Source organism: Aedes aegypti, chromosome 2 (genome assembly GCF_002204515.2).
Source record: "Aedes aegypti strain LVP_AGWG chromosome 2, AaegL5.0 Primary Assembly, whole genome shotgun sequence".
NCBI lineage: Eukaryota > Metazoa > Arthropoda > Insecta > Diptera > Culicidae > Aedes > Aedes aegypti.
In genome coordinates, this window is record NC_035108.1 from 140,751,325 (window position 1) to 140,771,534 (window position 20,210).

General features: G+C 36.8%; 1 protein-coding gene across 1 annotated transcript in view; it reads right to left on the reverse strand.

Annotated features, from left to right (window-relative positions):
* The window catches only part of LOC5578284 (pikachurin), a 783,038-nt gene extending 774,360 nt beyond the window's left edge, over window positions 1–8,678 (reverse strand). The window contains exon 1 of the mRNA XM_021842555.1: window positions 7,298–8,678. The gene's annotated coding sequence lies outside the window, so the exon portion shown is untranslated. The remainder of the gene's footprint in view (window positions 1–7,297) is intronic.
* Window positions 8,679–20,210: the final 11,532 nt, after the last annotated feature.

The following is a 20,210-nucleotide window of genomic DNA, read 5'->3' on the forward strand; positions in this document are numbered from 1 at the left end:
ATTCCGGACAGCTCATCATAATCATTAATGGAACAGTCAAATCATCAATTAAAATCTTCAAACCACTAAAGAGACATCTAAGGTAGTAGGGCATTATTAATTTTCAAAGATATTTATGGAAAAAGCTTACTAAAAACGAGCCTTGAAATTGAGAACTTTTGAACGGCAGAATTTGAAACATTTCGTATGATATGTTTCCCATACAAAGTAGAGTGTACGGAATTTGAAGCTGTCCGTAATATGAATCAAAACGGTATACTATCCAAAGAAGGGAAGATTTGTAATTGAAATAATATTTTTTCCATGTTGAATATTGGAAGATTCTAAGAAAATAATCACCCTAACAGCACGTCTTGCAAGAATTCATAAAACAGCAATATATAAAAATGGTTAACATTTAGCTTAACTAATTAATAAAATTTAAAGAGAACTGCCTATTTTTAAAAGAAGGCAAAATTTATTATTAAACCAATAGAAGAGTGGACGCCAAAAATTATTGAAGCGTAATAAAACGAAAAGACATTAAAAATTGCGTTCAGAATCATCGAAGTGATTGTGCTACTTTACCCCGCATGTCGTTTCTTCGAATGTCGGCTCTTCAAATGCCAGTTCCCCGAATGACCCTTTTCCCCGAATGACCCGTTTCTCCGAAAAGTGGTGCAGTTTAAATAGATGCTGTAATAGTCTTCAGTGGCTGGATGGTGAACGAGAAAGAACGATAAGCAATCAAAAGAAGGAGATATTCTGTCATTCCCGGCTATACACATGTTGTCAAAAATGCTGAGGACAGTAAAACTCGAAACCGCCAATTAAATAACCCAGACAACCAGAAGTCGCATAACAGTTTACGGACAAAGTCGTTTATTAGTACAAATGGCATCACACCCGCACTACATGGTGTGCGAAATCGTTTGACCGACGAGTTTTCTCGCATAAAATGCTTTTTTATGGGTTCATATGTACATTTCGTTTCGTCCCGCATACACATACATAGTAAGTCGGATCAATCCGTAGCAGCTGTCAAATCAACTTTGTTGTTACAAATTGAGTCGTATAAGAGTACAGACTGGTTCGCAATAAAATATACACACTCGCATTGCATACTACTTTTCATCATATAAAATATGCACGTATATAGCCTCCACTTTTGTACGTATAAGGCCTTTTCGCGACATCGTATACGTGAAACTTTGCGCATATAAGCATCGCATAACGCAAAAGGTGATTTCATTATATGTACATTTAGGTTGTGTGGGAAAGAAGGGTGCATATCAGATAATAAGTTCGTTCACCACCCTGAAATGTATAAAATTATGACAATTATGAAAGCCAAAAACTTTTCGGGGAAGCGGGATATTCGGCGAACTGGCATTTCTGTGTAACTTGCGTTCGGGGTAGCGACATTCAGGGAAAAGTAGTATAACGAAGTAACTGCAGTTATCGATTTCTCTTTTCGCTGATAACTTGAGCAGATCAATGATATCGATTGCCGCCCTTTTGTCAGTTGGAAACAAAAAAATATATCTAAAAAACATAGCTTCAAATAGGAAACAGTATATGTATAAAAGAAGGTGAAATTTATTGAAATTGAAATGAGCTTTTCCTATTTCCGCTAGGTGTTCCTTGAATCTAACATCGAGAGACCGTTTTGTTTGACAAACGTAAACCGTGCCACAGTGAGGACAACTGGTTTTGTAAACACCAGCCTTGTTCAGTGTGTTTACCGGATCCTTGGTAGAGCCTAACGAAGTCTTAAGTTGGTTGTCTCTGCTAGAAAACACCAAATCGATCCCAAAATTCCTTAGCTCCTACTAATAAGAATGTTGGCTTTCATTTCTAAAAAAATAAGGACCTTCCTGATATTACATAACACGACACAAAGGGTGCATTAGATACCAGTCACTTTGTAGAAGACAATTTTTGTCTAAAGCTTCATTCTAAAACTTTGATGTCTCATCAGACTTAGAAGTTGAACCCACACTCCTTAACATAATGTACCTAAATATCCGACGATTCTAATCACAAGACCACGAAGCTCAAAACAGCCCACAAACAGCAAAAAGTTAGTTCTTATAAAATGTATTTTATTAAACAGAGCACAAAACTCAGCACCTGTGTCACAACAAGTAACATCTAGCTAGAAGAACAAACCAATTCAAGCATAGATTGCTTTGAAAAATGAGTTACATCCCATTGGGATATACAATTTGTATCTGTGTAGTATGCTGGTAGCTTGTGCTTCACCCACAATAAAATCAATAACAAGACAAGAGTTATTGCTGTGTCCTATCCCACTGGATTTCATATAATAAACGTTATTTATCCTGTGTGAAACGCCCGTCAAGAAACCGGACAAAGCTTGGCCCCGTTTTGGGGAAAGATGATGATGGCAGATCTTTTGAACTGGTTCTTTCAACATGAACGGAATCGGCTACAATCGCATTGACAAGCTGGTGGAGGGAGAAACATTTTGATTACTAGCGCGAAAAATGTTCCAAAGCCGGGAAAAAGAAAGCTGTTACGGATAAATTATTTTCATAAAACAGGCACCATTCGTCGATGCGATGAACAGATTTTTATCCTCACCAAGTTTTTTTTTCTGCTTGACTTTTTTCATCATTGGATACGAAAATTACGGTATCACGGATTTGTCTAGTGAAGCGGAAGTTTCCCGCTGTTTCTTGTTTGTAATTAAATTGAATCGAATTTCCCGAGGGCGGTTCGGTAGCTGACAAAACTTTTGCACTCATTAGAGTGTTGTACCGCTTTGCAAATTAGATAAACATAAGCACGCTCCGGTTCATAATTCAATAGAACAGTCGGAAAAGTGCTCGATCGCTTCATAAATAAATACGCGAAGCGGATCAAATAAAACTTCTGGTGTGTATACTTTATTAAATAGCCCAACTCGGGAATCCTACACAGTAAATAAAACACACAGTAAAAAAAACACTTGAGCTGGCAAGTAGGAGTATTGCTACACGGAGAAAACGAAAAACCCATATTTGAGTTCTTTTTAAATTACTTTTGAGTTATTTTTCTCTCCCTATTTCATTCGCTCCTTCTATAGTTGTCAGAGAGCGAAGAGCAAAACAACCCAAAAACCGAACCTTTGTGCGTTACCTCAAATTTGAGTAAGTGGCACAGTACTGGAAGTTGAGTTATTTGATCTGCCGATTGAGTGAAAAGAACTTAGCCAGTAAGTATTTTTCGCATGGCTGCAAATGAAAACAACTTCTACCCCATCAACTCAAAATTAGGTTAACGCACGAACCCCCGGAATTGAGTGGAATGAACTCACTTTTGAGTACTTCATTTTCTCCGTGTACTGTATCGAGAATTTGAAGTTTGGAATGAATAGCTGATATCATCCTTTCAGGACCAATCCCCTGAAGGAAGCGCTAGATCTTGATGCCAGCCACTATCTGCGTTGCGCTAGTGCTGAGTAAACAAGTTTCGTCTTTGACCCCATCAATCCCCGCACGGTAGCGTTAAATGTCGCATGATATTATCTATTGTTAATCATTTATCACTGTGCCAATAAAAATGTGGAAAATTATCTTGCGACTACATAAAACTGGATAAAATTATACGCACTCAACACCAGAATGATAAAAGAAATGTCGCATTCGAAAATGAGCGTGTCTCGTGCTTAAATCGATATTTTTGTGTGAGCTTTCAAATCAGCACCTTCTTCACCACAAAAATTTTGGCAGCACTCCAGTTGTTCGTTAATGACAGCTGTTTCAGTCATGTGCTTAAGACAAATCACATTAACAATTTTGGTTTAGGTAGGTTTGGTTTTAGGTATAAGTCAGTTATAAAACCATGACAAAACTCGAAGTATAAACAGGTATACATGCAAATATACAGTAACCATTTAATGGATTTAAGATTACGCACTTACCATCAATCCACCACCATCAACCGTCATATTTGAGCCTATTTCATCATCTACCAGATGGAATAGAAAAGGTAAGGGAAAGATGGGAGAAAATATAGATAGGGCCCCTTGAGAGGGAAAAGCATATAAATGAAATGAGAGCATGTAGCTCCATATCGAAATTGATTCAAACAGCGCCCTATCTGCAAAACGCATGAGTGTAAATAGAGCCTATGCGCCACAGCGGGTTAAGAATAAAAAAAATGCCCTGAAGATTCAGTTTTTGAAATCAATTTCACTTAATAAGTGTTTACCAAGTAACTGGAATCACAATTGCGCGAAAACAGAACAGTTACATATCGGGATATACGATATTCTTTATTCGGAATCACAACTATCAAACGCAATGAGTCATACACTGAATATTTGTCATTATAGTTGAGTTGGCAGTGCTCAGTCAAGGCTCTGACAAAGAGACTGCAATTCTGCTTTGACAGATTTGTTAAATACTTTGCCACCTTTAGGGATGACATGACATGACACCTTTAGGGATGACATGACTCCAAATTATTTAGGGATGACATGACTCCAAATTATTATAATTTTGGCAATAATTTGAGAAAGGGTAATATTCACAACATTAGTAATATTTAAAAAAAAATGAAACAATTTGCAAACAATCAATATTTGTGTAATATTTGGTTAGCATCAACTTTTTACTAATTTTATTATTTTAGACATTCAACGAAATAAGTGCGGATTTTGGAGATTAATACTTCTATATTTTGCCGATTTTACCGATATTTTTCACTGGAAAGTATTGCGCTAAATACCTAGTTTCATTCAAAAAATAATCCGGATTCAAATGTTTTTGTCAAAACAAAGTATGGGAATTCGGGGTAAAACCGACACCCTAAGCTTATAGACAAAAATTTGTGTACTTTCGCTTGTTAAATGAACCTAAAATTGTTGAAGCATCACATATTGGTTATAAATATATCAATCCTTGCGATCGCTGGATGATATATTAAGGTTATATAGTGATTTAAATCGAATTGATATTTCATACATCCACTTTGAGTCGAATTTATACGTTGTGAACATCACCATCACATTGCATATTTAAAAGAATGCTTTAAACATGACTACCGACATTTATTACCCCTTCTTCTTAAGGATTATTCACATATAACGTAAATTATTGAGGAGAGGCCAAAGATCCACTAAATACTATGCCCACACAGTTACGGATCACCCACAGTGACGGATCACTTTGGCGTTCACCATCGGATTACTCGCTCAAAACATAAACGTTGACGTAAAACATATTTTTCCCATGTTATACTATTTGTCTTCTAGCATTTGTAATGTTAAGCATAACATTCAACCGCTTAATAACGGTGTATTTGACAAATGTTTAGTTTGTACCACATAGCTATAATAATAGGGCCGTTTTCTGTAAGAAGTGCCGTCAGCATTCATAAGCTCCCACAAGTGGTAAGATTCATATGTTATAGCATAAAACATGCTCGTTTGCTTCGATTTAGTGTGAATTCATCTTTAGAAAACAGTTTTCTTGATTGTTGATTCTAAATACCGAATATTAGCACTTCTAACTAATGATCCATAATATAGACCAGGAAATGATTGTTTACCACGGTTATTGATCACTACCAAAGAATGTAGATTTCTACCATTTTAAGCATTGTATTCGACATTTTCAGACAATAGCACTAAGGATAAAACTAATACAACATCAAGGTTAGTAAATTTCATTTTTTAGCAGACAAAAATGGGTGGAAAACTTGGTGTGAAGCGAAAACAGTTCATGCCTCAGTTACTACAATGCAGTATATCACAAAAAAGGACATTTTACCCTTGTTTCCAGCTCTAACAATGCTATTTTTTGCGGTAATGTGTGACACATTGTTAACTTTCACCAAATCATGCAATACAGGCGCATTGAATTTAAAATCTCTTGATTTTGCGCACTGATCCGTAATATGTCACAATTTGATCCATAATATGAAAATTGATCCATGATATGGTTTTCAGAAACCGATGCAATTTTTAATTTTTATGCAATCCTATGTAAATATTACGCAATTAATGTACATGTTGATGTTGTAACGGGAATTAACGATCATTGACTTAATGAGAAAAATGATTTCATCGCAGTATTCCACGGCATGTCAGTGAAAAACAATACCTCCACTATTGGTACACTGTTCCTTTAGTTGCGGTATATTTTTAATTTGTGTTCCTATAGTTGCGGTATCCGTTGTTTTTTATGGGGTCCTTCACTATAGGAACACTTTACCGCAACTATTGGTACAAGTAAGAAAAGTTTTAGCAATTTTAGTGACATTTCATCAGTTTTGAAGCAATTTGAACGCCTTTTTCAACTATTCCGTGCATCAACAAGCCAATACGTCGATTGGCACTCAAAACAGTTTACTAACCGAAGTTCCAATATGAAACGATTCAATTCTTGCTTTTCAATTACAATTTTACGTTTTCCCTGTCGTTTTATTGAATTTTATAGGTTGGACTCCACACTATTTGATCCATAACTGTGGGGTCATGGTATATGTGAAAATTTCAAATGCCACATGCTAAGATTATAAAGTTGCGGTGAATACACATGGGTATTATTGAATTGTGTTCATGGAATGCTTACGAAGATGAAGTTGTAGCGAATGATTGGTTGTGATAATGAATACTGTTTTATTTTAACAAAACATAAAAGTGTAAGTATTTTTAGATAATAAAAACTGTCGAACCTCATGGTTTGTAAATAAACAATAAGATTAATTTATGTGAAAATATTTAAAATTCTAATAATTCGTCAATTCTAAATGAGAAAACATAAAAATCAACATAAAAATAGTAAATGATGATGCAGGCGCAGAACAAATAACGACATTTTCAAAATTTCACATGCGTAATAGTTAAAGAATAACAGCGAAATATTGCAACTGCTTTTATGTTATCCAATATGATTTTGTTGTTTTTTTTTTTTTTTTGGCAGTTTATTGGTAACGTCAGTTGTAATGTCATTCGAAACACAACATTTCACAAGTCAAGATAGAGCGTGGTGGAAACTGTATGAAAATCTGCTCAAAACATGAAAAATCAAAGGGTGTCGAGCTTATCCACAGTGTCGATTTTACCCTGATTTCCCCTAAGTGGGATAAGTAAGGAATCTAAGTCAAAAAATTTCACCATGCACTTTAATGTGTTCAGTGCTGTACATGCCATAGAAACTAAACCTGCTGCTACAGTAGAACTTTTACAAGAAATTTAATTCCTTATAGCTCCCAACCACTTTAATTTTAAATTATGTTCACACATAGTTCAGACGATCAAGCTTGGGTATTATAAGTTATGTCTATCACGCAATGTTGCACCTACCTTGAAAAGTACAAACTCCTAGATCAGGTAAAACGGTATCCTTTACTGAATGTTTTCTTCACTTTTTGAAACTGCTTGTAAAATTAAAACCATTTCACATCCTTATCGATACTTCTCGAAACACTGAAAACGTTTCACATCACGCACGCAACGTACTTTTAGGGGAAAATTCCACCACGGTATCCAGTATGGAGTCATTTACCGCACAAAGACCGTAAATTAAAATTTTTCACGCAATATTTTAATTGCTTTTGCTATTCCGCTCAGAGGCGGCACTAAACTCCTTCGTTTCCACTTTTTTTGTATTCTGATGAAAATTTTAATTGTAATTGCAGTCGTAACTGTCACGGTACAAGCATTTTACGAGCTCAAAAGTAGGAACCGTCAGCTAGAGCCAACAGACCGACGTATCCAGTCCGTAATTACAATAGAAGGCTCAGATTGCTCGCTCAACAACTGTTCATAATTTGGACGCAAATCGTGTTGTTGAATCCAGTACTTAAAGCGTATGTATTATTCTCCAACGGTTTTGGTATGAATTGCTGTGGAAACGTCTATGGTACTGCTATCGGCATGTAAGAACCAAGATGTTTTTCCCTTTGAAGTATCATTCTTCAGGATAAACTCCTCCACATACACTTGTTTACCTCTCTGATATTGGGGCTCACGACAACAAAGACACTCTTGCAGAGTGCATTCTGGTAATTTCACTTCACCTTCACAAACTTTTACTCCTTTCTCCAATTATGAGGGTCAACAACACTTCTAGCAAATATTCAATGATTACTTTTCGAAGTTCACAGAATGTAGTTGCTCATTTACTTATAACCGCAGCTTGAAATTGCTTTCTATTGTGGAACTCGCACTACCACAAACTAGAACCGAGTAAAACCAGCAAAAGAAAAATCAGCTTTCAGTTACAACTTCTCCTTATTCCAGCGGAAAAACTTCACTATGGACGTGCACTACAGCTAAAGCAGACAAGTGTAATTAGTCGTCGTTACTTTCTTTTTCCTTTATTCCGACTGCCTCCCTGTTGAGAAGTGTAACTCATTTCAATTCCCCAACATCCATACTTCCGTAATGCAGTCAGTGTCACTTCAACGATATCCTTCTGGAATGGAGCGAAACTAACATCAACTCCTCGGCTACCACTATTAAATCTTCTGAGTGCTTATCCTTAAACCAGCCACTGAGGAGCTGGGGGGAGGAAAATCAACTCCCACTTCTCACACACCACCTCGTATTCTTCCGCCCACCGTACCACTACTGTAGCTAAATGAATTAATCCTCTTCAGAGTCTACTTGAGAAACCGACAGTCAGTTCAGTGAAAAACCAAACCATTAGCGGTGCGACCGATTTTCACGAATGCCAAACTCCAACTGTGCACTAGAGGGGGATTGAGTTTGCAGGATTACCTTTCACTGTCGAGGCAGACATCCTTGCATGGTGAGAATGAGCAAAACTGTGAGAGGGTGGATTTTTATCCTTAGATATGAGAGTGGGGTTTTCAGTGGCACCAATACACGTACAGGGAGGGGTGATCTCTGGTGAGGAGCAAACTGTTATTTCGGAAAATGTTCAGTGCTGCAGGTCGTGCGATTTTTTAGCGAATACCGCTGATTCTAGTTAAATGGTACATGCTTTTGTTTTCAAAATGTTTCGTACTCAAACACATGGTTTCACAATTTAAACACTGAGGCATAAATATTTCAACTATACTATCTTTGTCTGAGGGACAAAATAATATTGAATATCGGTTAGAAGCTGAGACCATAGTTAAATAAACAATATTTTAAGAAAGAACAACATTGAAAGCAGATTTTGAATTTTTGTTCCAATATCTACTTCGTAAATATAACGCCATCTTCATTCACTATACGATACATTTGGGGACCCAGATAGCCGTAGCGGTAAACGCGCAGTTATTCAGCAAGACCAAGCTGAGGGTCGTGGGTTCGAATCCCACCGGTCGAGGATCTTTTCGGGTTGGAAATGTTCTCGACTTCCCAGGGCATAAAGTATCATCGTACCTGCCACACGATGTACGCATACAAAAATGGTCATTGGCATAGTAAGCTCTCAGTTAATAACTGTGGAAGTGCTCATAAGAACACTAATCTGAGAAGCAGGCTTTGTCCCAGTTGGGACGTAACGCCAGAAAGAAGAAGAACAACGATACATTTGTACTTGAAAAAATCAGCAAATTTATGAAAAACTAGTGGTCCCGGTAAACTTAGGCATAAAATCCGTTAGGCATAATGGACGTTTGGCATAAAACAACTTGCGTGTGTGTTATTTAAAACTCTTCTCATATTGAAAATTGTTTGGGTCCATTTACAAATTCAAATACGTTGATGGGGGTGGGTGGGTGTCCTTAACCCACCTGAGTGGAAGCAAATGCTAAAAATCACCACTCAGCGAATACTTAACGAATTCATATTATTTTTATCAGTGTACTGGTACATCTTCTTCTTCTTCTTCTTCTTTCTAGCGTTACGTCCCAACTGGGACAAAGCCTGCTTCTCAGATTAGTGTTCTTATGAGCACTTTCACAGTTATTAACTGGGAGCTTTCTTTGCCGATTGACCATTTTTGCATGTGCATATCGTGTGGCAGGTATGAAGATACTCTATGCCCTGGGAATCGAGAAAATTTTCTTTACGAAAAGATCCTCGACCAGCGGGATCCGAACCCACGACCCTCAGCATGGTCATGCTGAATAGCTGCGCGTTTACCGCTACGGCTATCTGGGCCCTCATACTGGTACATAAATTCAGTTTCTAAAAGTGGCCATAGGATCTCGGGAACGTTCCTGTGACCGGAGTTATTCCGGTGAGTCACTGCGTCGAGTCGGGTTAAAAAGAACTATTTTTCAGGTCATGCCAAGTTATCTTTATAAATTGGCAATGACATTTATTTTAATTTGCATGCATCATTAAGATCTGATATTTAACATTGTAAATTAAGAGGTTTTCACCATTTAGATGTGGCCACTTGGACATTATGCCGTCAGGAACCGGCTATAGTTTTGATGGATACTAAATCGTTCAATTCTCGAAAACTAGAGGTCAAACATAATTCTTCAATAAAATGCATTGCCATAAGCTTGTTACGTATGTTTAGATACAAATTGTCCACTGTAGCGAAAATTTGAGGCGTCCTGGGCTCCCAAGGACCCGAAATAGTAATTGGCAGGCTCAATCAAATGCAGGACACATGGTTATCCAATTCAATTGTTTCTCAAAAGGTTTTTGCTGATGCATTTTTCTTAAAATTCCATGATATGGTGGCCTGATTATAGCCGTTTCTGAAAATTATATGTGACTTGAAATTTTCCTACCTCCAGGGGCACAAAAGCACACCACATTTTTCACCCGACTTGACCCATAGACCAACTGGAATAACTCAGGCCACATGAACATTTTTGAGATCCTTTGGCCACTTTTAGAAACTAGATATGTGTACCAGTATACTGACAAAAAGTGAGAATTTTAGTATATTTTCTTTCACCCAGGCCTATACGGGTTAAGTTGTAACAGCTCATAAAAAATAGTGGAAACATCATACAAAAAGCGTTACGAGGGGTTGGGAATTGGTTGGTTATTAATTACGATTTCCAGTGTAATGAAATTTGACAATAAATCCATTACTGCAAGATATGGAAGAAGATTGTTATCATGGTCATTGTTATAATTCTCCATTTCCATTTTAATCCATTTTTTGTAAGTATCCATTCATATTTGCGATGTGCAAGTGTTTTTTTTTAGAGATGTTTAGTTTGGTGAGTATATGACCTTTTTTATTATATTGTTCTTACATAATTACGTTAATTCTAAAGAAGGGAAATCTTCCATGTAATTTGTAATACTTATAATGCAAATGAATAACTTGAAGACAACTATCTAGAGTCAAGGCAAAAATTCTTTTCGCTTGGCATAATGGTCGTTTGGCATAATGAGTCTGAAACCAAGAATTTCTTGAGATGACATTCGTTTTTACGTTTCTATTGAATCTTACTGATGATAACAGGCTTGTTGAGGAGTCAATTGATACAAAATGTCACTTTATTCAACAATCATATGGTTTTGAATAAACTAAAGCATATTAGGAAAGTTATTGCCAATAGTATTTTATTATTCATCCAGAAATTACGCTTCTTTCAAACATTTATTCCTAATTTGAGCTCCGCTATTGGAATAAATGTTTGCACTGAAGTTTTTGATATATTTAGCACAAATTTACCCTTCTTTCAAACATTCTATGTTTTTTTTCTAAATATGATATAACTATAATTAAAAGTACAAAACTATTGATTGAAAATTTAAATAAATTTCACCTTCTTTTATACATAGGCTGTTCTTTGGAGCTTTATTTTTAGTTATTTTTTGTTTTCAACTGACAAAAGGGTGACAATCGATACCATTGATCTGCTCAAGATATCAGCGAAACGAGAAAATGATGACTGCAGTTACTTCGATAGGTTGTGCTACTTTTCCTCGAAGATCGGTTCCACGAATGTCGTAATCCCGAACGCCAGTTCCCCGAATCAGTGATGGAAAGTGGCGAACTTTTCTGCTGAACTGGAACTAGAGTTTTCAATCCCGGGAACATTTCCCGGGAAATGAGATTTCCCGGGATTCCCGTATCCCGGGAAATGATTTCCTGTTTCCCGAAATTCCCGTATTTCCCGGGATTTCTGTATTTCCCGGGTAGTTCTATTAAAAAAGGATTGACCATCCATTTTCAAACCAAAACTATCGTAAAATTTACTTTTCATATCATTCTAACCAATGACCTTACTAGATCACTAGTTATACTTCGATATTGCTTTGTTGTTTTTTTGTAATCAAATAATTGTTGATAAAATAAATAGCTCTTTGACGATATGTTTTTTTTTCTCCAAAATACATTATATGCTAAACAAAATACAGGATTTTTCGATGGATCATCAATGAATTGAGTATGCTCATAAAGTTTTCATGGATTTAACCACATTTTCCATCGTAAGACTCTAGTTGGTTTTTATTCTAGTGCTTGAAAGGTTTGATTCAATGTTGGTACAGGTCGGACTCGATTATCCGTTGTATCAATTTTTTTCACTCCGGATAATCAAATCTTCCTAATAATCGAATCATTAAAAAAAATCGAATCATTAAAACTGCATTAAAAGAAATTCAATATTATCTTTCTTTGTTCTTTTATATATATATATATAATGCAGTGGCGTAGCCAGAAGTTATTTCTAGGAACATTAGGAATCTTGGGAAGAACTTATTTCGACCGGCATATAAAAAACCTCTTTTTACCTACATTCAAAGCTACAAACCATTCATATTGTATATTGCAATACCAAATTTTCTCAAATTTATGCATAAAATCTTTAAAACAAGAATATCAAAGGACAAACTCCGGATAATCGAGTGTAAAAATCCGGATAATCGAGTCCGTCCTGTTCATATTATTTGAACTTCATACGATTTGTCAAGAATCTCCACATGGACTCAATCTCATAATTTGTGTTGCTCTGAAGCCTACCGTACACAACGAAATCATTTTTTTTTTTTTTTTTTTTTTTTTTTTTTTTTTTTTTTTTTTTTTTTTTTTTTTTTTTTGAGAAACATAAATAAATTACTTACAAAAAAGAGAATGTAGGTACTATTCAAGTTTACTGGTATAAAAAATATATAACAAAAATACGAATAATTGAATCAAATTTCCTCTATTTTTACGTTTTTGAAAATTTACCGGGATCCCGGGATTTCCCGGGAAATGACAAATTTATTTCCCGTTTCCCGGGAAATTTGAAAACTCTAACTGGAACAAAAACAAAACCAAATGCTCCCGAGCGTAAGAGCGCTGGTTCACTCGCATATGTCGTGCTCCTGAGTGATCGAAGCTAAAAGTGATTCGCGAACTTGTTCGGAGCTGTTCAGTCCTATTGTGATTTTGGGAAGAAAAAAAGCTGCTTCCCCTCCGAGATTTATAGTTTCCAAGAGGTTTCGACTACAAATTAGTAGTTTACTGTCGATTTGATGGTTATAAAATTAATTTGTCTGTCAAAACCATAACAAATCACACCTTGCTCGGTTATTCGCGAGTAAATGTTCCCGAGCTTTTTGCTACTTTTTAGACATGTTTTCCCGAGCAGACGGGTGCGGGCTTACTCTTATCTTGCCAGTTCCCGAGTCTGTGATGTTTGTTATGCGTTGGTATACACTTGTGAGCTTCTTCGTGATGCGAACTTTCCCACCACTGCCCTGAATATCCAGCCTCCCCGAAAAAAAATGGCATTCATAATTGTCATAAATTTACACATTTCAGGGTGATGAATGAACTGGCCATTTGATATGCACCCTTCTTCTTTAAATTGGCGGTTCTATAGAGTTTTACTGTCCTCAGCATTTTTGCCAACATGTGTGTAGCCGAGAATAACAAAATACCTCCTTCTTTTGATTGCTTGTCGTTCTTTCTCGCTCACTATCCAGCCACTGAAGAACATTATAGTACCTATTTAAACTGCACAACTTTTCGGGGAAAAGGGTCATTCGGAGAACTGGCATTCGGGGAACTGACATTCGGAGAAACGACATTCGGGGATAAGTAGTACAATCACTTCGATGATGCTGAACGCAATTTTTGATGTCTTTTCGTTTTATTATGCCGCAATTATTTTTGGCGTCCAATCTTCTATTGGTTTAATCATAAATTTTGTCTTCTGTTAAAAATAAGCTGTTCTTTATATTTATACTGTTTTTTATATTTTATTTTTTAGTTAAGCTGAATGTTACCCATTTTTATATTTTGCCGTTTTATCAATTCTAGCAATGATAATTCCTTCATCGGTGAATACCAAGCTGCTTTCCGTGAGGGCCGATCAACAACGGATCAAATATTTACCTTGTGGCAAATCCTTGATGAGTTCCGGGAATACAAGTTGCAGACTCACCATCTGTTTATTGAATTAATGGCGGCGAACGGTAGGCTTACGATTCATTGAAGAGAAATGAGTTATGGCAAAAAATTATAGAACGTGGTTTTCCGACGAAACTCATTAGACTGATTCGTGCAAATTTAGATGACTCGAAATCAAGTGTGCGGGTTGCAAATGAGATTTCGACCATTTTGTTCAACATTCTCATTGAAGGAGCTATTAAGAGAGCAGGCGTGCAAAAAAGCGATGCCATCGTCGCATATGCTCCTAGGCTTTGCGTATGATATCGATGGCTAACATTGTTGTCAGCCGTCAACAAGGATCCGAGGTAGACGAACTCATCCACCACCTCGAAGGTATCCCCATCTATTGTAACACTGCTTCCTAGGCGGGCCCTGTCGCGCTCAGTTCCGCCAACCAGCATGTACTTTGTTTTCGACGCATTCACTATTAGCCCAACTTTTGTTGATTCGCGTTTTAAGCGGGTGAACAAATCTGCCACTGTTTCAAATTTTCTCTCAATAATATCCATGTCGTCCGCGAAGCAAACAAATTGTCCGGATCTCGTGAAAATCGTGCCTCGACTGTTAAGTCCGGCTCTCCACATGACACCTTCAAGCGCAATATTGAACTAAAAGACATGCGTATAGACACATCATATGAGAAAGGGGTAATTTTTAAAAGGATCATTTAAACGTTATCTCTTAGTCAAGAACTCGTTCATCTATGTTCACATAATTTGATCTGCATCTCTTTCCATCTGCAAGTGAAATATGATGAATTCCATCCAGAATGAGCCAAAAAAAAATCGTGCTCGATAGTCTTCGATTTGGATTAAATTTTGCACATGGTTTTGGTGTGGTAGAATAAGTGTTTTACATAGAAAAATTGATCTTTTTGACTCAAGACTAACTTTTGGAAACGGCCTATAATTTTTTGCATGCAACTTATTTGGAAAATAATAACTTCGATATTGTTGATTTAAGCCTGATTCGCTGCTGACAACTAATTTCTCGACCTATCTTGATGCATGGGAAATTTCTGCAAAGAATCAATCAAGAATGCGCTTTTTTTCTGATCGCAGAAAGCAGTTGAAAAGAAATGTCAGTTCAAATGGGAGTCGCTGTAGGAAATTTCTGCAAGGAATCGGCGAGAAATTTCTTCAGCAATTTCTTTTCAGTAGCATCAGGCTTAAGGAGAAAAATGTTCTATGAAGAAGTTGTAATGAACCGTTTGAATCATTAGAAAAAATATACACTGAAAAAATATTTTGTGTTTTTTCATGGAAAATTCAAAAATTAAATTTAAATTTTTAATTACACATAGACCCTATATTTAATATTTTTAAATTTTCACCATAGAATCTTGATAGAAAATAGATGATTGGGACAAAGTTTCATGATGGAGAAATTTTCAATTAAAAAGTTTTTCTAGGAACAACTTTCGCCCAATTTTAATAGTTTTGATTTTTTGTCAAAATATATTTGGTCTGATGATACAATACGAATCTTCAAATCATTCTGAACCATAACGATTAAATGAATAATTTCTCCACAAATAGCCATTTTCGAATTATATCGAGTTTAATGCAAAAAATATCATTTAAATATTAAAATAGGCCATTTTCATTAGTTATTCGCGATTCTCGAGTTCTGCGAGTGACCGATTTGACATGGAATTCGTCATATGTCCAAAAATACTTCATTAACTGCAATAATTTGTTACAAACATTACTGCATTCTACAAAATTATCTATTTTAACATAAGAAAAAAATCTAAAACATTCTAAAACTACACACTTAAATTATTTTACGGATTCCTGTAAAATCTCAACAGCTGAACAGTTCGGTGAAATAAATTAACGGAGTACGGTAAATTTTTACAGTATTCCGTGAAAAATCACCGGAATCCGTAAAATTTCGACGGAACTACGGTGTTTTATTTCACCGAACTGTTCAGCTGTTGAGATTACGGTGAAATTCAACGTATGAGCTTAGTGTGTATAAAATCAAAAATGCAAAAGTTTTATCGCAAAAACTACTTCAAAGGGATTATTATCAAAAAATAGATCATATCTTGAAAAGTAATAAAGCTATGAACAAGGTGTCTACAACAAAATTTTTTGAGCATTTTGCTCAAATTTTATGAAGACACCAGTCTTATACATTGAAAAATTCAAAAAAAAAATCTTTTTCGCTTTTATTTAATTACTAGTGTGGTCCCGGCAAACTTCGTCTTGCCATCAAGTAGGCTATTGTAGAACGTCTTCTCCCGTTTTCCCGATAAATCCGGCGCCTTTCCTGATTTTTTTCTTCGCACGAACACGTCGCATCCCTTGAGGAGTGCAACAGTGAAATTCTTGCGGCAATCCGTTGGACCGTTCTCAAGCCATTTCGTGACATACAAACACCACTCCATTTTTATTTATATAGATATTCAACTTGGTTTCTGCTACGAAATCTATCATAATGGTCAATATGAAAATATGAATTAGCTGTTTTAATACCAGAAGGAAAGCTCTGCAGAGAATTCAAAATAAAATTTGAATCTGAAGCTTCCTCTGTGGTATAGACCTAATGAGTTGCATAGAATATCCAATGTTGAAATATTGGAACAAATGTTGAACAAAATGAATGATTATTTTACCAATTGGCCAAAAAATGCTTCGTCATTTATGGACGGTTCCTTATGTGTTCTAGTTAAGCAATCAGGAAAATTAATTTACCCCAAAAACACTGCCGAATACGATTTTGAACTCGAAACATCGAATCTGTGCTACCATTCGGAACTGTTTATGTTTTCCAACCACTTCACAACTGAGAGGATGAAACATTTTATCCCACCAGCAGGACGACAGATACAACAACAGAGAACCATCGGATCATCGAAGAGAAAACTCACTTTCCCTGGTCATGCGCAGCACTCCAATTACCCCAACGGTAGGCACCAAGCGAGCGTGCATTGGAAACGAGCCACCTCTTAGTTATGTTTTGATTTCCACTCATGCAATTTTATGAATGTGCGTCCTGTAAATCGCTATAGACAAGCATCGCTCGCCTCATCACCACCCCGCTAGGCATCTTTCGCAGCCAGCAGGATGGGACACCAGAGGAGTGAAGCTGTCGCCGTTGTGGGTGTTGGTTGGAGGAGTTGCCCTTCCTGTCCTGTGAGTCGTCATCTGCTTCGCCGTCGTGGCAATGTATTGGTGTGATGTAATTCTTTGACTAGCTCGTGTCGCCAGCATTGAGCGTAGATAACAGAGGCATTACCGTCCATAGTCTGCCCGTTCTCAATATGCTCGATGTAAAATCTTGGTTTGCAACCTGTCGTTCTGGAGTTTCCGATTGGGTGTGTGTATGGGTTTTGTGTGTCGTGTGGGCTATGTTTGGGCAATGAAAGGACGATGATTTATCACTAATGTAAGGAGCTACGTTTTGAATGTTTCTGCTTACTGACGATCAGTTGAAATCAAATTAAAATAAATCAAAACAACAATTCTTCTTTTTCTGGCAATACGCCACAACTTGGACAGAGCTTGTCTCTCAGTAAAATGTTCTTATAAGCAGTTTTACAGTTATTAATTAAGAGCACCATCCGATCATTTTATGTTATGTTAAGATATGTTATCTCTGGGATGTCGAGGCAATCACATTTACCTATGTATATTAATATAATAACATTATAGTAAAATTGAGTTTTTAGCGAAGCCTGCTGTACCTTTTTGATCCGCGGGCTAAGCCATGCGGCGGCGGGCCAAATTCATTTAGAGCACAGGAAATACAAATGCATGGAAACCAAATCTTCAATTTTCAAAAGAGCACAAATTTGAAGAACAAGAGAACTGTTAACGTGAAGATAGATCGAAGCCAAACTCAAAATTTTCAAGAGCACAAATCTGGAGAACCGAACACCCGTTTGACCTGAAAACTTATGCGATTTTTCACCACCAGCTTGACCAATTGATTAAGTTTTCAGCTTAAACGGATGTTTGGTTCTCCAAATTTGTGCTCTTGAAAATTTGATGTTTGGCTTGGATTCACCTTCACTTTAAGGCTGAAAATTTTATCGATTGGTCATCACCAGCGAGTGTTCAGTCGTTTAAGTTTTTAAATTGAACGGACATCTGGTTCACCTTGAAATCTAACGAAATTGTGTATTTTATTTTCGCAGAAATAGTTAAATAATTCATGCTTCCACACATGGTGATAGTCCCTACTCGTACTTTTGCTATTACAATGTCCAGGGTTTTGATATAATTGTGCTGAGAAATCACGTCAGTCCAAGATGGTTTGAAAATTTCTTGCTAGGCTCTGTGAAAATTATGAACAGAAATTGAAAAGATTGTAAACAAGGGGCTGGACAGCTTTTGCTTTTGAGCTAACTCCTGAGTTAGATAGAGAGCAACTCTGAGTAACTCTCGTTGCTTGATTTCAAATGCACATAGCAACCTATGTAGCAACTTGTCATTGTGCAGAAATCTGCGGTGTCAATGACGTGCGTGTGTAAATGAAGTGGATACGAAATTCTCACTGACAGGTTCCCGATGGTATGATCAAAAGATTGTGGTCTGCAAATTCCATGAGCGGCAAATTAACGTTTCACGATACTTATGCGATGGGTCTGTGTGTTATCGAACTTCAGGTCGTCATGGAAGGCAGAAAAAGATGAAAAACAGCTGTTCCAAAAAAAATTTTTTTTTTTTTTCAATTTCAGTATCAATCACTACCATAAACTGTAGTTCTGAGTTAAAGTGTTGCAAACGTTATTCAATTCTGTAATGAACGTTTGGACAATGGATGAAAACAGTGGATAAAATCAAAACTAAACAATAAAACTATTATAACGTGTGATTAATGTCGTCAGATATCTGGACTCCATTTATCTAGGAAAGTGGGTTAACAATTTCGCTTCAGGGCATAGAATATTTTTTGAATAACGTTGTCCGACTATAGGGTAAATTATGTATTTTGGACAGGCTAAGGATATGACTGGAAACGGCGATCGATTAACTGCATTAAATGCAAATATTTTATTAAGCAATATTGTTTATATGCTAAATGTCCCATTGTACCTTGAATTTCTGGGGAGAAAAAGCTTACAAACTGTAGTATTAGCTTCTAAAATAGCGTTTTTTGGCAGCCTGTCTGACATACATTTCGGACACCTAGTATACATTTTGGACACCCTCATGCAGGCTTCCCAAATGTACCGCCTCACGACAGTATTTCGACGGCTGTCATCAACTGCTTCCCATGACAGTCTTTTGAATGAACTATCCATGACAGCCTACCATGAGGTGGTCATGCGACATGTAACGATGCCGTCTTGTACAGCACACGGCAGTTTGGTCACATTGCCTGTAGTGTGTTCGTTTGCCGATGACAAGCTCGGTTATTCATTCATAACATGTCTCGTACACCCGAGCGTCGTACTGGCAAAATGAATATGCAGTCGGGGCCTCTCGTGTTCTGTATTTTGCGCAATGTGATACGTCACGCTTAAGCATTTTCACACGTATTTTTTGAATCTTTAAAATGTTTGCTCTGCAATCACCAGACTATGCGCCTACAAGACGAACATAGTTTTGAACATAATCATATTATCAATGATTTTCAAATCATATTACTCAAATTACGTTCATATTCTCCTTTTTGTACAACATTGTATTCTTATGTGAAAAATGTTTAGCGTGAATCTCAAGTTTCATGACAGCCCACGACAGCATTCTCGCGACAGCTGGCTTGAGTAGCCGAAGTCTGTCACAGCCCTTCGGTGGCTGCAATGTGAGACAGCCCGTTCGGCTCGCTACGACATGATCACGAATGCTGTCAGCTGAGTTCGTTTGGTAGCGACTGTTCCAATACAGCCAACATTCATGCGTGTGTGTCTGGTTGCCATTACGTTCAACGTTTGTTGCGAAACTTACAGCAGCAAGAGGCAGTGAAAACACACAGCGAATGTCGGCAGGGTGTTTTCGG